General features: G+C 50.1%; 1 protein-coding gene across 5 annotated transcripts in view; it reads right to left on the reverse strand.

Annotated features, from left to right (window-relative positions):
• The window catches only part of OSGEPL1 (O-sialoglycoprotein endopeptidase like 1), an 87,870-nt gene extending 84,303 nt beyond the window's left edge, over positions 1-3,567 (reverse strand). For 3 of the 5 annotated variants that reach the window (XM_073633185.1, XM_073633183.1, XM_073633180.1), the window contains exon 1: positions 3,136-3,281. The gene's annotated coding sequence lies outside the window, so the exon portion shown is untranslated. Of the gene's footprint in view, positions 1-3,135; positions 3,319-3,394 lie in introns of those variants that run through there. The other 2 variants (XM_073633182.1, XM_073633181.1) reach the window with 2 other exon arrangements.
• Between the last annotated feature and the right edge of the window lie 17,521 nt (positions 3,568-21,088).

Consider the following 21,088-nt stretch of genomic DNA (forward strand, 5'->3'; position numbering starts at 1 on the left):
TCCGTCATTTGACGGACATGTCAAAGTTGCGAAATTGTGCTTAGGCATTTACATTTGTTTTATTCTCAAGTATGAAGGGGTTAATGGCACCTAAAAATGCAATGTGGCTCTGCCGTGATTGTCATGGAATAAATCACAGTGCAATCGTGGCAAACCACATCACGTGTAACTTGTCGCTCAAAAAATTATCAGGGGCTTCTTTCGGGTGGCAGAACCGCACTGCATTTTTAGGTGCCCTTAAAACAAATGACATCTGAAATTTGAGTTGTTACTTTAGCAGAGCATTTTGAAATTGCGGGCAAAATTGCGCGGATTCTACCCACAATTCAAAATGCCCAGGTGTGAATGCAGCCTAAGAGGCTGATGTTGGTTCATGTTCAGGTACTTATACTGCTTGTAGTGAAAAATATGTGAAGTTTCAGTAGTGGAGACATGATGACTGCAATGAATATCTACCGATTTGCACTTGATCCATGTTTTTTTTTTCGCTTTCCTGTCCAGTAAAAATATGACTTGTTGTGGAAGGAAGGGCGGTATTCAGAAAGGTGGGGGCTTCTTCTCTAGAAGGAAGGGCAGTATTCAGAAAGCTGGGGGCTTCTTCTCTAGAAGTAAGGACCGTATTCATAAAGGTCGGGGCTTCTTCTCTAGAAGGAAGGGCAGTATTCATAAAGGTGGGGGCTTCTTCTCTACAAGGAAGGGCAGTATCCAGAAAGCTAGGGGCTTCTTCTCTAGAAGGAACGGCAGTATTCATAAAGGTGGGGGCTTCTTCTCTAAAAGGAGGGGCAGTATTCAGAAAGCTGGGGGCTTCTTCTCTAGAAGAAAGGGCAGTATTCATAAAGGTGGGGGCATTTTCTCTAGAAGGAAGGGCAGTATTCAGAAAAGTGGGGGCTTCTTCTCTAGAAGGAAGGACAGTATTCAGAAAAGCGGGGGCTTTTTCTCTAGAAGGAAGGGCAGTATTCAGAAAGGTGGGGGCTTCTTCTCTAGAAGGAAGGACAGTATTCAGAAAAGTGGGGGCTTCTTCTCTAGAAGGAAGGACAGTATTCAGAAAGCTGGGGGCTTCTTCTCTAGAAGGAAGGGCAGTATTCATAAAGGTGGGGGCTTCTTCTCTACAAGGAAGGGCAGTATCCAGAAAGCTAGGGGCTTCTTCTCTAGAAGGAACAACAGTATTCATAAAGGTGGGGGCTTCTTCTCTAGAAGGAAAGACAGTATTCAGAAAAGTGGGGGCTTCTTCTCTAGAAGGAGGGGCAGTATTCAGAAAGCTGGGGGCTTCTTCTCTAGAAGAAAGGGCAGTATTCATAAAGGTGGGGGCATTTTCTCTAGAAGGAAGGGCAGTATTCAGAAAAGTGGGGGCTTCTTCTCTAGAAGGAGGGGCAGTATTCAGAAAAGTGGGGGCTTCTTCTCTAGAAGGAGGGGCAGTATTCATAAAGGTGGGGGCTTCTTCTCTAGAAGGAAGAACAGTATTCATAAAGGTGGGGGCTTCTTCTCTAGAAGGAAGGGCAGTATTCAGAAAGCTGGGGGCTTCTTCTCTAGAAGGAAGGGCAGTATTCATAAAGGTGGGGGCTTCTTCTCTAGAAGGAAGGGCAGTATTCAGAAAGCTGGGGGCTTCTTCTCTAGAAGGAAGGGCAGTATTCAGAAAGCTGGGGGCTTCTTCTCTAGAAGGAAGGGCAGTATTCAGAAAGGTGGGGGCTTCTTCTCTAGAAGGAAGGGCAGTATTCAGAAAGGTGGAGGCTTCTTCTCTAGAAGGAAGAACAGTATTCATAAAGGTGGGGGCTTCTTCTCTAGAAGGAAGGGCAGTATTCAGAAAGCTGGGGGCTTCTTCTCTAGAAGGAAGGGCAGTATTCAGAAAGCTGGGGGCTTCTTCTCTAGAAGGAAGGGCAGTATTCAGAAAGGTGGGGGCTTCTTCTCTAGAAGGAAGGGCAGTATTCAGAAAAGTGGGGGCTTCTTCTCTAGAAGGAGGGGCAGTATTCAGAAAAGTGGGGGCTTCTTCTCTAGAAGAAGGGGCAGTATTCATAAAGGTGGGGGCTTCTTCTCCAGAAGGAAGGACAGTATTCATAAAGGTGGGGGCTTCTTCTCTAGATTGAAGGGCAGTATTCAGAAAGGTGGAGGCTTCTTCTCTAGAAGGAAGGGCAGTATTCAGAAAGGTGGAGGCTTCTTCTCTAGAAGGAAGGGCAGTATTCAGGAAGGTGGGGGGGTTCTTCTCTAGAAGGAAGGGCAGTATTTAGGAAGGTGGGGGGTTCTTCTCTAGAAGGAAGGACAGAATTCAGAAAGGTGGGGGCTTCTTCTCTAGAAGGAAGGACAGTATTCAGAAAGGTGGAGGCTTCTTCTCTAGAAGGAAGGGCAGTATTCAGAAAGGTGGAGGCTTCTTCTCTAGAAGGAAGGACAGTATTCAGAAAGGTGGAGGCTTCTTCTCTAGAAGGAAGGGCAGTATTCAGAAAGGTGGAGGCTTCTTCTCTAGAAGGAAGGGCAGTATTCAGAAAGGTGGGGGCTTCTCATCTAGAAGGAAAGACAGTATTTATAAAGGTGGGGGCTTCTTCTCTAGAAGGAAGGACCGTATTCATAATAAGGGTTTCCTCTCTAGAAGGACAGTATTCAGAAAGGTGGGGGCTTCTTCTCTAGAAGGAAGGACAGTATTCAGAAAGGTGGAGGCTTCTTCTCTAGAAGGAAGGGCAGTATTCAGAAAGGTGGAGGCTTCTTCTCTAGAAGGAAGGGCAGTATTCAGAAAGGTGGGGGCTTCTCATCTAGAAGGAAAGACAGTATTTATAAAGGTGGGGGCTTCTTCTCTAGAAGGAAGGACCGTATTCATAATAAGGGTTTCCTCTCTAGAAGGACAGTATTCAGAAAGGTGGGGGCTTCTTCTCCAGAAGGATTGTTCACTGACTGCCATACAATAGGGAAAAAGCCAAGCTGTATTTATTACACAGTGACACCCCAACATCACACGTCCTCCCCTCCATATACACACTTAGCTGTCTGCACCCACCCCTTCACTGAGGGACCTTCTACTCCATTTGCTCAATAAGCCGTCAATCAAATATTCTAATTCAGTGATAGGCTGTGCTCTCCTGCTGTTCTGTTATTTCCTAAGTCATATTAGTATTCCTACACAAGTGCGATAGCAGTAACAAGCTTCATTACCATGTAACCTAGCAGATATCATGAACCATACGTGAAGTATGTGACATTGTATATGACCGTGCCCACCTATCACCGCCTTTCCGAGTCAAAGCTGTACAGGAAGAGAGCTTCGAGCGCATGCGCCTCAGCGTGTCACTTCAGCGAGCGGAGTGAACGCAGTCGCACCGTAGCATTTCGTGCAATGCTTTGTGCAGAGCGCCCCCTTGTGTCTCCTCTGTTCGGATCTGGTCTAATCACTGGACTGCTACATTATAATTACCTCATGTGCACACCGGCTCCAGATCACACAGCGAACCAATCAGGAAACAAGCAGAGCTGGAGCAGAAGAGGTCACTGAAAGCATTTAACTCTGTGCATGCCGGGTGGGGAGGCACATGCAAACCTCCAAACTTTCTGAGATGGGAACGAGGGACACCTATTAGCAAAAGTATGTAGGCATAGGACACACCCCCTGCCACACCCCTTTAAAGGAGAATTATACAAAAAAATGATTAGCTAAACCCACAAGTGTTTTTTTTTACCACTACTAAGGATGAGCTCCAGCGTGTTGACAAGCCGCACGTGCCGAGGCCGCCAGGAAGTCAGCACTGCACAGCGCTAATCACAGGCAGTGAGACATTGTCCTGATGTGCGGCTGCAAAGATCGGGAAATGTCTCACTGCCAGTGATTAGCTCTGTGCAGTGCCGACTTCCAGGCGGGCTCGGCACGTGCGGCTTGCGAACACACCGGAGCTCATCCTTAACCACTACTATTCTTTTATACTGGCTTGTGAAAGTTACAAATGCAGCAACTTAGAAATTGGATGAAAGATAAATAGTGCATTTTATATACAACTGTATAAATCAGATCAAAATGAGGGACAAGTGAGGACAGAGGGACTTTGTTCCAAATCAGGGACAATTAGGGTTGCCACCTTTTCTTCAAGCCAAACCCGAACACTTTAGCGGCGCACAGCATTTTTCTTTTTTTTGTAGTATTTACACTATGCAAAAATTGTAATCTAGGGTGGTCCTTACTCCCGCACATAATGCAGAATTTATGTAATGACGTAAACGTGTCATTCTGCGCAGGTGTAATAAGAGCCCATGATGACGTACAACCAGGAGATATACCGCACACCTTTCACCAGACTCTAATCTAATGGGCGGTCTGTAAGGGGGGTGCCCTGATCTAAGGGGACGCTGAGCTAATGGTGGGAGGGGGTGCTAATATAAGGTGATACTGATATAATTGGGGTCTCTAATGGGGGGGTACTGACTGCTGATCTAATGGTTGGTCAGCAAATTCTCTTCCCCCTTCTGGCACAATCCCCCCCCCAACCCGTCCTTTCTAGCGCGATTCCTCTGCTCTTCCAAATTGTCCCAGCACATATCCTCTTAACCCCCCCCCCAGTGTAATCTCCCAAGTATAAATCCCCCCAGTGTGAATCCCCCCTGTGTACTGTAAATTGCCCAGGTGTAATACTGTTATCCCCCTCCCCCATATAAATCACCCCTAATGTAATCCCCCCATGTAAATCTCCCCGTGTAAATCCCTGCGGTGTAATCCCCCATCGTAAATTTCTGAAGTGTTTTCTACTCTTCATTGAGAAATGAATTAACAGAGCCAAGTGCCAGAACTCTGGGATTGGGCTTCTGGACTCCAGCCTGGTTCTGTGGGAATGGGACCCCCTACAGAGCCCAAGTGCCCAAATGGTCAATTTGCCCCTGCCCACAGCCTGTCCTGATCCCCCTCTCCCTGCCCAGTATACTCTGATCCAATGACTGATCCTGTTAAACCCATTATCATCATAGTAAGTAGGTCGATCCATCGATGGGTAGATTGGTGGGTAGGTGGGTGTACTTACTGGCTTTGCCTGCCTTGGGTATCTACAGCAGCTTCTGCACCATGTCTAGGTCCTCAGGCTTGACAGCCTGGAGCAGCTCCTGGTCCTTCGCCATCCTCAGTGCTGCACCCCAGGGGAGGGCAATCCTTGGTACTGGAGAGGAAGGACAGGCCCTGGTGGAACTTCATTGACCCTCATGTCCCCAGCATCCTTCCCTGGAGAGGAGGAAGTGGAGATGGGGACACTGGGTCAGATGTGCTGCTGAGGGGGAGAGCATACCATCCGGGAAGAGCCAGGAACACCTGGGGGCATGTAGTATATTCGGGAGCCTGATGGGGTGAGCCCCGGGGAAGAGCCAGGAACACCTGGGGGCGTGTAGTATATTCGGGAGCCTCACGGGGTGAGCCCGGGGGGATGAGCCAGGAACACCTGGGAGCGTGTAGTATATTCGGGAGCCTGACGGGGTGAGCCCGGGGGGATGAGCCAGGAACACCTGGGGGCATGTAGTATATTCAGGAGCCTGATGGGGTGAGCACGGGGGGGGTGAGCCAGGAACACCTGGGAGCATGTAGTATATTCGGGAGCCTGACGGGGTGAGCCCGAGGGAGGAGCCAGGAACACCTGGGGGCGTGCAATATATTCGGGAGCCTGACGGGGTGAGCCCGGGGGGATGAGCCAGGAACACCTGGGGGCATGTAGTATATTCAGGAGCCTGACGGGGTGAGACCGGGGGGGTGAGCCAGGAACACCTGGGGGCGTGTAGTATATTCGGGAGCCTGACGGGGTGAGCACGGGGGGGAGGAGCCAGGAACACCTGGGGGCGTGCAGTATATTCGGGAGCCTGATGGGGTGAGCCCGGGGGGGATGAGCCGGGAACACCTGGGGACGTGTAGTATATTCAGGAGCCTGACGGGGTGAGCCCGGGGGGGATGAGCCAGGAACACCTGGGAGCATGTAGTATATTCGGGAGCCTGGTGGGGTGAGCCTGGGGGATGAGCCAGGAACACCTGGGGGCGTGTAGTATATTCAGGAGCCTCACGGGGTGAGCCCGGGGGATGAGCCAGGAACACCTGGGGGCATGTAGTATATTCAGAAGCCTGACAGGGTGAGCCCGGGGGGGATGAGCCAGGAACACCTGGGGGCGTGTAGTATATTCATGAGCCTGACGGGGTGAGCCCGGGGGGGATGAGCCAGGAACACCTGGGGGCGTGTAGTATATTCAGGAGCCTGACGGGGTGAGCCCAGGGGGGATGAGCCAGGAACACCTGGGGACATGTAGTATATTCAGGAGCCTGACGGGGTGAGCGCCGGGGGGGATGAGCCAGGAACACCTGGGAGCATGTAGTATATTCAGGAGCCTGGTGGGGTGAGCCTGGGGGATGAGCCAGGAACACCTGGGGGCGTGTAGTATATTCAGGAGCCTGACGGGGTGAGCCCGAGGGGGAAGAGCCAGGAACACCTGGGGGCGTGTAGTATATTCAGGAGCCTGACGGGGTGAGCGCCGGGGGGGATGAGCCAGGAACACCTGGGAGCATGTAGTATATTCGGGAGCCTGGTGGGGTGAGCCTGGGGGATGAGCCAGGAACACCTGGGGGCTTGTAGTATATTCAGGAGCCTGACGGGGTGAGCCCGGGGGGGATGAGCCAGGAACACCTGGGGGCGTGTAGTATATTCAGGAGCCTCACGGGGTGAGCCGGGGGGATGAGCCAGGAACACCTGGGGGCGTGTAGTATATTCAGGAGCCTCACGGGGTGAGCCCAGGGGGGATGAGCCAGGAACACCTGGGAGCATGTAGTATATTCGGGAGCCTGGTGGGGTGAGCCTGGGGGATGAGCCAGGAACACCTGGGGGCTTGTAGTATATTCAGGAGCCTGACGGGGTGAGCCTGGGGGGGATGAGCCAGGAACACCTGGGGGCGTGTAGTATATTCAGGAGCCTGACGGGGTGAGCCCGGGGGGGATGAGCCAGGAACACCTGGGGGCGTGTAGTATATTCAGGAGCCTGACGGGGTGAGCCTGGGGGGGGATGAGCCAGGAACACCTGGGGGCGTGTAGTATATTCAGGAGCCTGACGGGGTGAGCCCGGGGGGGGATGAGCCAGGAACACCTGGGGGCGTGTAGTATATTCAGGAGCCTCACGGGGTGAGCCCAGGGGGGATGAGCCAGGAACACCTGGGGGCGTGTAGTATATTCAGGAGCCTGACGGGGTGAGCCCGGGGGGGATGAGCCAGGAACACCTGGGGGCATGTAGTATATTCAGGAGCCTGACGGGGTGAGCCCGGGGGGGATGAGCCAGGAACACCTGGGGGCGTGTAGTATATTCAGGAGCCTAATGGGGTGAGCCCGGAGGATGAGCCAGGAACACCTGGGGGCATGTAGCATATTCAGGAGCCTGACGGGGTGAGCCTGGGGGAGGAGTCAGTACCACCTGTGGGCATTGACCACACTCGGGAGCCCAGGGGAGGTGCGCTTTGTGAGCGAATCGAGATACACCAAGCAGCCAGGAGCTGGTTCATAGGCTGGTGGCAGCAGCAGCAGGGGGTGCACGGGGGGAGGAAGAGGGGGTTGGGGGAGTGTGAGGATAGGAAAGCGTGCACAGCACTGAAGCCAGAGCCCGCAGGATTTTATCGCTGCATTTAAGGATACCCCCACTGAGTTCCCACGCTGGCTCCAGTCATCCATGTCTAAATCCCCAAGACAGATACCTGATGGTTGGGACTGGAGGTATGCTGCTGTGTCCGGGTTTCAGGAGGACAGAAAGAAGTGTCAAAACCCGGACTGTCCGGGTCATTCCCGTACAGGTGGCAACCCTAGGGACAATCCCTCTGAATCAGGGACAGTTGGGGGAGTGAGAGTCTGTCAGTGGGGGGAGGGGCTGGTTGTTGGGGGGTGGGGTCTGTTGGCGGGGGAGGGGCAGTAGTTGAGGGCAGTACTGGGGGGGGGTCTATCATTGGAGTGCTGAGGTATCATGGGGGAAGAATATCACGGTCATCATGATTATCAGAGGATAGCGTGAGATTAACATCCGCACACAACGTTAACCCTACAAATGCCAGAGGAAAATCTGAGTATGCTGCTAGATCTCTAGATTTATTTGTTATGTAACCAGTGGGTGCTATTTACAGCAGTGGCTGGTTGTTAGACAGCTGTCATTATACAGAGAGAGAAAGGTTAGTTTCATCCTGAACCTCTCCCCCTCTACTAGCCTGCACCCCCCCATCCCCCTACTTTATCATTTTCTCTCAGCCTGGGATGGGGGGGGGGGTTGCTGGAAATGTCAGTAGTTGGGGTGGAGTTCTGTCAGTCTGGGCAGTCTTTTTTTGAATTTTGATTCTTCAGGGGTGCCTTGGCAAATTGGCCAAAAATTGCCAACAAGCCAGCAAGTGGATCAGGCCTCCATTTTTGCTACACAAGCCATATGTTTGTATTGTGCACCATTAAAACCGTGGGTTCTGTGGGGGCCAAACCATCACTTCCAGGACTCCTTGTTCTTTATGCTGAATGTTTGGGGTTGTTGTCCTGCTGCAGAATAAATTTAGGGCCAATCACATGCTCCCCTGATGATATGGCATGATGGATAAGTATCTGCCTGTATTTCACTGGAGTGCATTAAAATGGCAGCAGGTGCTCTGGACTGATGAGTCAAAATTTGAAATATTTGTCTGTAACAGAAGACAGCAGTACAATGAGCCCAAACATGCAACCAATGTCATTATGAACTATCTTTGCATAAAGAAGAACAAGGAGTCTTGGAAGTGATGATTTGGCTCCCACAGAGCCCTGATCTCAACATTGAGTATGTCTGGTATTACATGAAGAGACAGAAGGATTTGAGGCAGCCTACATCCACAGAAGATCTGTGGTTATTTCTCTGAAATGTTTGGAACAACCTACCCGCTGGGTTCCTTCAAAAACTGTGGGCAACAACCACAGCAATACACTTGCTCTACCCAAACCTCCCCAATGGAACACATGTTATACCCCCTATTAGCAGGCCACAACACATTGTGATAGGTTACATCTTCCACCAGCATCGACTTCTCCTCCCACACAGTGGTATAAATCTAAGATCCCATTTATTTATTTTTTATTTCTATAGCTCCTCACACCACTGATCCACTCTGGATTCACCTATATACGGGTGTAAAACCAATTCGGATAAGCGAGCGGGACTCCCCGGATATAGTACTGGCTTCACCATTATCGTTTACTCAATTATATTCGGCTTCGATTCAACCAACCTTTCTCCCTCGTCCCTGAATAGGGCTCACTTTTTTTTTTTCTTTTTTAGGGCCCCAACATATCTTCAAAGACCCATACACCTCCCACCGAAGTGTGACCAGGTGGATATTAGTGCTCTACCAGAACAGTGTGAGCCACCCCATAACATGTCAACCCACAAAACAATGAATCCACAGGCCACGCACCACAACAGCAGTGCCAAAATTGTTTCCCTAAATGCTTGGGGTCTCAACACCGCCGAAAAACACTCACAAATCCTACTTTCCATGTGCAAACTCAGGGCGGACAAAGTACTCCTCCAAGAAATGCACTTTAAAGCCCTAAACTATCGAATTCCTACTACCCATTGGCGACACACGCAACCTCCAGAGGGTCCAAAACCAAAGGGGTAGCCTTCATTTTTGCAAAACACTGTCCTCCATCAGATTCCTATTCATCAAGGGCTCACTGTGTGGCAAATGCCTTACCCTGGCCAACATTTATGCCCTCAATGTTAAACAAGTACCCTTCTTCAGAAATACTCTACAGAAACGAGCAGACTTTCAGGAAGGATCCCTGATAATAGGTGGAGATTTTAACGTCCCCTTGAATCCCCTACTTGACACGTCATCTGGCACATCTAAATTACCTTTCAAAGCACTACATGCAATTAAAAAACTCCTCCAAGAACTATCATTACATGACTCATGGCGCACTCTAAACCCCAATGTTAAAGATTACACGTTCTATTCAGCCCCTCACGACCGTTATTCCAGATTGGACTACCTATTCATTTCTCAAAGAGATTTACCCATGCTCCTCATGACAACCATCGAACCAATGTGTGTATCGGATCACCATCCTATTACTATATCCGTAGAATTCCCGACCACTCAATCACGGTCACCAATATGGAGCCTGGATCCGTCTCTACTTACGGATACCCTCACTGTCCACACCATACAAGACAGACTGAATCAATACTTTACAGAGAAAGATTCTCCAGACATTTCCCCATTGATACAATGGGAAGCACACAAATGTTCCATAAGGGGGGAATTCATGGCAATAAAAGCCAAAAAAAGACGGGAAAAACAAGCACACCTCTCACAACTTACAACACGCATTCACGACCTAGAATCAGCACATAAAAGGAACCAAGCGATATCTACCTTGCAAGAACTTACTCAAGTCAGGGCGGCGTTAGTGGATGAACTGAATAAGAAAATGAAACGTAACTATATATTGTCGCAAAAAATGTTCTATGAATATGGAAATAAAGCAGGTAGACTCCTGGCCAGGATGCTGCGAGTGAAAAAAGCAACGACAACAATTCACTGTATACACGATTCGACAGGGAAAAAAATTGACAAATAATGACCATATAGCGGACCAATTTGTCCAATATTATACACAACTCTACAATCTCAAGACAAACGCTCCACAGACAGATGTAGAAGCAAGACATAAGTTATTGAGAGACTTTCTCTCCCAACACAGTCCAACTGCTCTTTCAGAAACGGAAGCCGCTGATCTAGAACCAAAGAATTTCCAAGCTCAACTTACCAACCAGCCTGTGACCAACTGAATTAACCTGCCTAACAGTATGCGTTAAAAACAGGGGTTTAGTTGCATACATTTGCTATGTGTGACACGACACTGATCACCGCTCCCGATTACAGGGAGCTATGATCAGTGTCAGTGTCACTAGGCAGAATGGGGAAATGCTTGTTTACATCAGCATTCCTCTCCGTGAGACGATCGCGGGTATCCCCGCGGACATCGAGTCCGCAAAACCAACGATCACACTCACGGAGCTTGCGGCGGCGCGCGTGCGCGCCCGCAAGCCACTTCTTAGAGGTCAACGTACAGGTACGTTAATATGTCTGTACATGCCCTTCTGCCGACACATATCAGTCAGCAAGTCGGTTAAAATGGCAAGTTTCAGGTTCGTGGGCACAGTAATCGTTCGTAGTAAACATCGTTCATTTGTCCACTAATACGATGTTTTTGGCAGATGCAGGTTAATTACATTTGTTCATGCCTATTTGTATTAGAAGAAGTTTATTACATTGTTGTTTAGATGGGTTTGTAACTAGAATGAAATGCAAACTTGATTCAGTGTAAGGAGAGGACACTCAGCAGCTGTTTACACATCTGGATGCAGGAGCACTAGTGTGGGACACCAGAACAAACTTTTTAGGGTGTCCCACGCAGGTGCTCCAGTGGATACTAGGGGTGTCTCCATCTGTGAAACTTGCACAAAAAAGGTAAATATTCCAGCTTTCGAAAGGCAAAAAAAATCATGTTTTCAGCTTGGAACTCTGTCAAAACAGACAATTGTACAACACTTCAAGCAATGTTTCATATTCCTATTTCTGGCCTCAAATATTTGTGTGCTAAGTATACCTATTTTTTAATTCACATAGGGGAGAAAATACTTGGGACGTCTGAGGTCACCAGGGACCCCCAACCTCCGAAAGAAGGGGAAGTCACCACACCACAATCTGAGGATGTGGAGGGAGGAGAGGTTCATGACGTGGTTCAAATAGTGACCACAACAGGTGAGTGTCTGAGACCACAGCTTCAGGTAATAGATGTATGTCTGCATATTTATAATACATGATGTGTTTTTTTATTTTAGGTGATGTGGATGTTGTGGAAGAAGAATCTCATTTCACAAGTGCAAGTGCACACATCCTCATCGGGGAGATCATGGTGTGCAATCGTGATTTACAGAAGATCAAGGAAGACATCAATGATGTTGAAAAAAGACTCAAAAACATCATTGATGTTTTAGGCAGAATCTAAAACACCCCAAAATTCTTCTAGTTTGTTTGTATTTTTATTATTTTCACACATTTTAAATATTTTTTAGAAAGCCAAATTTTGAAGATGCACACAGTGTGTCCACATGTGCTATCTGCAGGGCAGGACTTAGGGTGGTGGGGGCCCCTGGGCTTGAGTCGCTTTCGGGCCCTACCTTCTATACATTACTATTTATTGGCGTATAACACGCGCTGGCGTATAACACGCACCCCAAGTTTAGGAGGGAATTTTAAGGAGAAAACTTACATTTAAATTCCCATCAATGCAGCCTTGCACAGCGTCCATCTGCAGCCTTGTCCATCCATCTGTAGCCTTGTAGTGTCATTGCAGCCTTGTCAGTGTAGCCTTGTCATTTGCAGCCTTGCCCCAGTGTCATTTGCAGCCTTGTCAATGCAGTCTTGAAGTTTAAAAATGGCGCCACCGAGATACAGAGTCCTGTGTATCTCTGCGGCTCTCGGGTCCTCTCGGCGGCTCTCGGGTCCTCTCGCAGTCCCGAGCAGAGCCGAGAGTAGCCAAGTGTTTGGGTACAGCATCACACAACTGCACAATTGTCAGTTAAATTGACGCAGTGCCGTATCGCAAAAAAAATAATTGAAGTGCAATATTTCTATAATTACATTGTTATATAAAATAAAATAGTTCAACTCACCATAAGCAGAATCAGTCGGAGCCTTAGCGTGTCACTTGCCAACGTCACCTGCCTTCAGATGCGGATTGTCACTTGCCACGTCACTGGTCAGCAGATGCAGGGTGTCACTTGCCTCGTCACTTGCCAGCGGATGCAGGGTGTCACTTACCACGTCACTTGTCAGCGGATGCAGGATGTCACTTGCCAAGTCACTTGCCAGCGGATGCAGGGTGTCACTTGCCACGTCACTTGTCCACGGATGCAGGGTGTCACTTGTCAGCGGATGCAGGGTGTCACTTGCCAGCGGATGCAGGGTGTCACTTGTCAGCGGATGCAGGGTGTCACTTGCCAGCGGATGCAGGGTGTCACTTGTCAGCGGATGCAGGGTGTCACTTGCCACGTCACTTGTCAGCGAATGCATGGTGTCACTTGTCAGCGGATGCAGGGTGTCACTTGTCAGTGGATGCAGGGTGTCACTTGCCAGCGGATGCAGGGTGTCACTTGTCAGCGATGCAGGGTGTCACTTGTCAGCGATGCAAGGTGTCACTTGTCAGCGGATGCAGGGTGTCACTTGCCAGCGGATGCAGGGTATCACTTGTCAGCGGATGCAGGGTGTCACTTGCCATGTCACTTGTCATCGGAAGCAGGGTGTCACTTGTCAGCAGATGCAGGGTGTCACTTGCCAGCGGATGCAGGGTGTCACCTGCCAGCGGATGCAGGGTGTCACTTGTCAGCGATGCAGGGTGTCACTTGTCAGCGGATGCATGGTGTCACTTGTCAGCGGATGCAGGGTGTCACTTGTCAGCGGATGCAGGGTGTCACTTGCCACGTCACTTGTCAGCGGATGAAGGGTGTCACTTGCCATGTCACTTGTCAGCAGATGCAGGGTGTCACTTGCCAGCGGATGCAGGGTGTCACTTGTCAGCGATGCAGGGTGTCACTTGTCAGCGATGCAGGGTGTCACTTGTCAGCGGATGCAGGGTTTCACTTGTCAGCGGATGCAGGGTGTCAGTTGTCAGCGGATGCAGGGTGTCACTTGCCACGTCACTTGTCAGCGGATGCAGGGTGTCACTTGCCAGCGGATGCAGGGTGTCACTTGTCAGCGGATGCAGGGTGTCACTTGTCAGCGGATGCAGGGTGTCACTTGCCAGCGGATGCAGATTGTCACTTGTCAGCAATGCAGGGTGTCACTTGTCAGCAGATGCAGGGTGTCACTTGCCGCGTCACTTGTCAGCGGATGCATGGTGTCACTTGCCAGCGGATGCAGGGTGTCACTTGTCAGCGGATGCAGGGTGTCACTTGCCAGCGGATGCAGGGTGTCACTTGTCAGCGGATGCAGGGTGTCACTTGCCAGCGGATGCAGGGTGTCACATGTCAGCAATGCAGGGTGTCACTTGTCAGTGGATGCAGGGTGTCACTTGCCACGTCACTTGTCAGCGGATGCATGGTGTCACTTGCCAGCGGATGCATGGTGTCACTTGTCAGCGGATGCAGGGTGTCACTTGTCAGCGATGCAGGGTGTCACTTACCACGTCACTTGTCAGCGGATGCAGGATGTCACTTGCCAAGTCACTTGCCAGCGGATGCAGGGTGTCACTTGCCACGTCACTTGTCCACGGATGCAGGGTGTCACTTGTCAGCGGATGCAGGGTGTCACTTGCCAGCGGATGCAGGGTGTCACTTGTCAGCGGATGCAGGGTGTCACTTGCCAGCGGATGCAGGGTGTCACTTGTCAGCGGATGCAGGGTGTCACTTGCCACGTCACTTGTCAGCGAATGCATGGTGTCACTTGTCAGCGGATGCAGGGTGTCACTTGTCAGTGGATGCAGGGTGTCACTTGCCAGCGGATGCAGGGTGTCACTTGTCAGCGATGCAGGGTGTCACTTGTCAGCGATGCAAGGTGTCACTTGTCAGCGGATGCAGGGTGTCACTTGCCAGCGGATGCAGGGTATCACTTGTCAGCGGATGCAGGGTGTCACTTGCCATGTCACTTGTCATCGGAAGCAGGGTGTCACTTGTCAGCAGATGCAGGGTGTCACTTGCCAGCGGATGCAGGGTGTCACCTGCCAGCGGATGCAGGGTGTCACTTGTCAGCGATGCAGGGTGTCACTTGTCAGCGGATGCATGGTGTCACTTGTCAGCGGATGCAGGGTGTCACTTGTCAGCGGATGCAGGGTGTCACTTGCCACGTCACTTGTCAGCGGATGAAGGGTGTCACTTGCCATGTCACTTGTCAGCAGATGCAGGGTGTCACTTGCCAGCGGATGCAGGGTGTCACTTGTCAGCGATGCAGGGTGTCACTTGTCAGCGATGCAGGGTGTCACTTGTCAGCGGATGCAGGGTTTCACTTGTCAGCGGATGCAGGGTGTCAGTTGTCAGCGGATGCAGGGTGTCACTTGCCACGTCACTTGTCAGCGGATGCAGGGTGTCACTTGCCAGCGGATGCAGGGTGTCACTTGTCAGCGGATGCAGGGTGTCACTTGTCAGCGGATGCAGGGTGTCACTTGCCAGCGGATGCAGATTGTCACTTGTCAGCAATGCAGGGTGTCACTTGTCAGCAGATGCAGGGTGTCACTTGCCGCGTCACTTGTCAGCGGATGCATGGTGTCACTTGCCAGCGGATGCAGGGTGTCACTTGTCAGCGGATGCAGGGTGTCACTTGCCAGCGGATGCAGGGTGTCACTTGTCAGCGGATGCAGGGTGTCACTTGCCAGCGGATGCAGGGTGTCACATGTCAGCAATGCAGGGTGTCACTTGTCAGTGGATGCAGGGTGTCACTTGCCACGTCACTTGTCAGCGGATGCATGGTGTCACTTGCCAGCGGATGCATGGTGTCACTTGTCAGCGGATGCAGGGTGTCACTTGTCAGCGATGCAGGGTGTCACTTGCCAGCGGATGCAGGGTGTCACTTGTCAGCGGATGCAGGGTGTCACTTGTCAGCGGATGCAGGGTGTCACTTGCCAGCGGATGCAGATTGTCACTTGTCAGCAATGCAGGGTGTCACTTGTCAGCAGATGCAGGGTGTCACTTGCCGCGTCACTTGTCAGCGGATGCATGGTGTCACTTGCCAGCGGATGCAGGGTGTCACTTGTCAGCGGATGCAGGGTGTCACTTGCCAGCGGATGCAGGGTGTCACTTGTCAGCGGATGCAGGGTGTCACTTGCCAGCGGATGCAGGGTGTCACATGTCAGCAATGCAGGGTGTCACTTGTCAGTGGATGCAGGGTGTCACTTGCCACGTCACTTGTCAGCGGATGCATGGTGTCACTTGCCAGCGGATGCATGGTGTCACTTGTCAGCGGATGCAGCGTGTCACTTGTCAGCGATGCAGGGTGTCACTTGTCAGCGGATGCAGGGTGTCACTTGCCACGTCACTTGTCAGCGGATGCATGGTGTCACTTGTCAGCGGATGCATGGTGTCACTTGTCAGCGGATGCAGGGTGTCACTTGCCAGCGGATGCAGGGTGTCACTTGTCAGCGGATGCAGGGTGTCACTTGTCAGCAGATGCAGGGTGTCACTTGCCAGCGGATGCAGGGTGTCACTTGTCAGAGGATGCTGGGTGTCACTTGCCAGCGGATGCAGATTGTCACTTGTCAGCGGATGCAGGGTGTCACTTGTCAGCAGATGCAGGGTGTCACTTGCCACGTCACTTGTCAGCGGATGCATGGTGTCACTTGCCAGCGGATGCAGGGTGTCACTTGTCAGCGAATGCATGGTGTCACTTGCCAGCGGATGCAGGGTGTCACTTGTCAGCGGATGCAGGGTGTCACTTGCCAGCGGATGCAGGGTGTCACTTGTCAGCGGATGCAGGGTGTCACTTGTCAGCGGATGCAGGGTGTCACTTGCCACGTCGTTTGTCAGCGGATGCATGGTGTCACTTGCCAGCGGATGCATGGTGTCACTTGTCAGTGGATGCAGGGTTTCACTTGTCAGCGATGCAGGGTGTCACTTGTCAACGGATGCAGGGTGTCACTTGCCACGTCACTTGTCAGTGGATGCATGGTGTCACTTGTCAGCGGATGCAGGGTGTCACTTGCCAGCGGATGCAGGGTGTCACTTGTCAGCGGATGCAGGGTGTCACTTGTCAGCGATGCAGGGTGTCACTTGTCAGCGGATGCAGGGTGTCACTTGCCACATCACTTGTCAGCGGATGCATGGTGTCACTTGTCAGCGGATGCAGGGTGTCACTTGTCAGTGGATGCAGGGTGTCACTTGCCACGTCACTTGCCAGCGGATGCAGGGTGTCACGTGCCAGCGAATGCAGGGTGTCACTTGTCAGCGGATGCAGGGTGTCACTTGCCACGTCACTTGTCAGCGGATGCATGGTGTCACTTGCCAGCAGATGCATGGTGTCACTTGTCAGCGGATGCAGGGTGTCACTTGTCAGCGATGCAGGGTGTCACTTGTCAGCGGATGCAGGGTGTCACTTGTCACGTCACTTGTCAGCGGATGCATGGTGTCACTTGTCAGCGGATGCAGGGTGTCACTTGCCAGCGGATGCAGGGTGTCACTTGTCAGCGATGCAGGGTGTCACTTGTCAGCGATGCAGGGTGTCACTTGCCAGCGGATGCAGGGTGTCACTTGCCAGCTGATGTAGGGTGTCACTTGTCATGTCGCCTGCCACCGGGTCGAAGGGGGCCCCGTCAGGTAGGATGTACGGGGGCCCCATGATTTCTAACATTCAGGGGGGGTGGCAAACTCCCGCCTGCTAGCCAGCCCGTTTTGTTGGCACCGCTGCTTATTTCACGGGGACCGATCAGGCTTGTGTACTCTCACTTCCTGGTAGCGGTGGAACGCACGATAGGGCGGACGTGATGTAATTAGCTGGAAATGATGCAAGACATGGGAGGCCCTATCTTGTGCTCCACCGCTACCAGGAATTGAGAGTATACAAGCCCGATCGGTCCCCGTTAAATAATAAGCAGCGGTGCCAGCGAAACAGGCTGGCTAGCGGGCGGAAGTTTGCCGTGGATCCGGCCCTGCCCGTGGGGCCCCCTATTAGGCGAGGCCCATGGGCTTGAGCCACTCAAGCCCAATGATAAGTCCGGCCCTGGCTATCTGTTTGCACCCCTGAAACACGTCCATTGATCCCCATGATGGGAGCTAGCACATGTTGACATTAGGCATGGGATTAGGAGGGAAATCCACATTTTGACTCCCAATTTGTGTGCATCTTCAAAATTTGCCTTTCACAGGTGTGACATCACCCCATCTGATAAAGGCAATATCAACACAGTTTGGACATACTAATGTCTGATATTGCTTTCACTTTGTCAAAGTTGAACTTTGTAAGTTCCTGAGTTGTGTGTTTATGGTTTTAAACATGCCTGTTTAACCCAAAAAAGGCTATTTGTACTGTCAAACCTAAAAATGTTATACAACAAATATGTTGGTTTGTTCAAAAACCCTTTTCTAACGCACATGTGAATGTGCTTTGAGTAAAATGTTTTCTACTCAACAAAGTGTGCTTCTTCTTTCAATACTCAATACCAGTTTTTGGAGTAATTTGGTGTTTACAGTGACAACGGGGGTTATTTACTAAAGGCAAATCCACTTTGCACTACAAGTGCACTTTCAGCGCTGTTTCGGTGCACTTTCAAGTGCACTTGCAGTGCACTTGTAGTGCAAAGTGGATTTGCCTTTAGTAAATAACCCCCACAGTGCTCTAAAATTTGCCCCAATCAGGCCAGTTTGGGGACTCAAAACAATTACTTCATGGTGCTGAAAAGGATGGGTTTTTTAATCATTAATGCATTACATACATTAACAACAAAACCATTGTGTGTGTGTAGCAGACCCACAACATAATAGCTGAAGAAGAGATTGTCACCTCATGTATCAACTAAATTACGTTTGCACTATTGAATAAAAAGGCCAAAAAGAAAAGCCCATTGGAGAACCTAGAAGACAGCTAAAAGAAACACAAGCAGTAAATCAAATGAAATATTCTTTCATTTCAACCAAAAATTTTATTTTAAAAAGGTTTATCAAACATTTGCTGGCATATCCATGGCCCCCCTACACGCAAAGTATTCCATATATTTTTGACGGACCTCACGGGCACTTTGGGGGGGGCAAGCCAGGAAGGCCAGCTTTAAGCGCCGTCAGTGTTGTTGTTTGTTCTGGAAATCCGGCCTCAGGCCCAACTGAGGCCACATAGTTTGTAGCATTTCTCCTGAGAAAGTTGTGTAGAATGTAGCATGCAAGTATTATATGGTCTAGTTTATATTCCACCATGTTGATTGGCGTCAGGAACAGGCGAAACTGGCTGGCCATTATCCTGAAAGCATTCTCCACCACTCTTCTGGCTCTGGCCAGCCGGTAGTTAAAAACCCTCTGGTCCGGGGTGAGGGTCCTCATTGGGAACGGCTGCATCAGGTGATCACCCAGCCCAAATGCTTCATCAGTGAAAAAAGACAAACGGAAGAACAGCCACATTGTCTTCTGCAGGTGGCAAGCCCAAGCCACCACTTTGGAGCCGTCCGTAGAACTCAGTCTGGGCGTTGACTCCACCATCCGACATCCGGCCATTCTTCCCCTCGTCCACATAGAGAAACTCATATGTTGCCAACATCACAATACTATTAAACCCCTTGTAACTATAATAGTACGACCCCGAGTTGGGGGGTAGCATGATGTGGACGTGTTTCCCATCAATTGCCCCTCCGCAGTTAGGAAAGTCCCACCGCTGGGCAAATTGGAAAGCCACAGTCTGCCATTCCTGTGGCAATGAAGGAAACTGTGGAGTCAAACAAGAAAATAAAATTAATACTTTTGCACATAACATTACAAGCAGATTAAACAAAAACATTCTTGGCCAACATAAGCATAAAACATTATTTTAAGGCGTATTTAAAGACAAAAGTTCCACTTATCAGATTTCTCACCCCCTCTGATGGCCCATTTCTAAATTTTAGGGGGGGGTGTGTTTTGGACAGGTAACCCTCTCCACTTCATTGAGAGCTGAACGCATACATAATGTGTGTTACTTTGGCCAGGCCCTCCTTACTTACACTATTGGCAGCCCACTGCCAATAGGTAAGAAGTGTCAAAATACAAAACTATGAATACACACTTTCCAAATTGAAGCACATTTTTACATTCTGCAATTACCTATCAAGATAATAGGAGAACAAAACTTTAAACAGTACCATTTGAAAATATTCAGGCAGGACCTTTCACTACATACATTGGTGAATTCATCCATAAATATGACCACAAAAGAGGTAGGTATAGTGTGTATGGGTTTGGTAAAGTCAGCAGATAGAGTATTGGTATCGGTTAACTTAGTGGTTGGGGGGGAGGGAGTGTTGCGAATGAGTTTGGGCTCCCCAAAAAAAGCCTCTTGCACTCTGCCTGAATTTAATGACAAAAATAACATTTGTACACATTTTAGGGGGTGTTTAGGGTAAAACACTACTATGGAGCTGACAAAATACATTGTTAAGTGACTAGGCTAGGTGGGTATGGGCCCAGGATAGCATGCTGGGGAGGTTAGTGAAGGCAAATATGCATGAAGGACAAAAAAGGACCATACAAAAATTCAAGCATGCATGAGGATAAAGGGGACATTCACAGCATATTACATTTCAAGGTAATTAGGGAATAATGAAATAAATACAATACATTAGCAAACATTAAATACATAGAATGTGATGTTAAAGGAGAAAACGTACCCTAATATAGTCCTTCTGCAGGACCTGAATGATGGCAGAACAGGTCTCTGGAATAATGATCCCCAGAGCCTGGGCGGAGATGCCTGTCGAGAACTTGATGTCCTGCAGACTTCTCCCCGTCGCCAAGTACCGCAAGGTGGCGACTAGCTTTTGTTCAGGAGTGATGGCATGCCGTATGCAGGTGTCCTGCTTGGTAATATAAGGGGACAGCAAAGCCAACAGACGGTGAAAAATGGGGTTGTCATCCAGAGATAATTCCTGAAATCATCAGGATTATTCTCACGGATCTCCCGCAACAAAGGCATGTGCGAGAATTGGTCACGCTGGAGCAACCAATTCTTCGTCCCTGAACTCCTCCTCGCCCTGTTCATGTACTGGACTTGGGTCAAAGTAAGAACCCCAACACCAAGCCCCCACATAGCACGAACTCTATGACGAGTACGTAACCACAACATGGCTTCCAAACGGTCGGCTGGTCAGGACGAACTAACAGAATGCACTGAAAATCAGAAAGAACCTGAGTAGAATGAGCTGAAAATTTAGAACGAGCGGACAAGAACACACTGAAAATCAGATACCTACTAGAAATAGCACGCACTGAAAACCAGATGCGAACTGACTACACGCACTGAAAACCAGATACGAACCCACAAGCACAAACTGAAGAGCAGTAACGATCGGAAATGCACGAGGCTGAAAAGCGCGAATCGTCTCTCACCAAACTTCTACTAACACGAGATTAGCAGAAGGAGCCCAAAGGGTGGCGCACTGGCT

Source organism: Aquarana catesbeiana, linkage group LG06 (genome assembly GCF_042186555.1).
Source record: "Aquarana catesbeiana isolate 2022-GZ linkage group LG06, ASM4218655v1, whole genome shotgun sequence".
Lineage (NCBI taxonomy): Eukaryota > Metazoa > Chordata > Amphibia > Anura > Ranidae > Aquarana > Aquarana catesbeiana.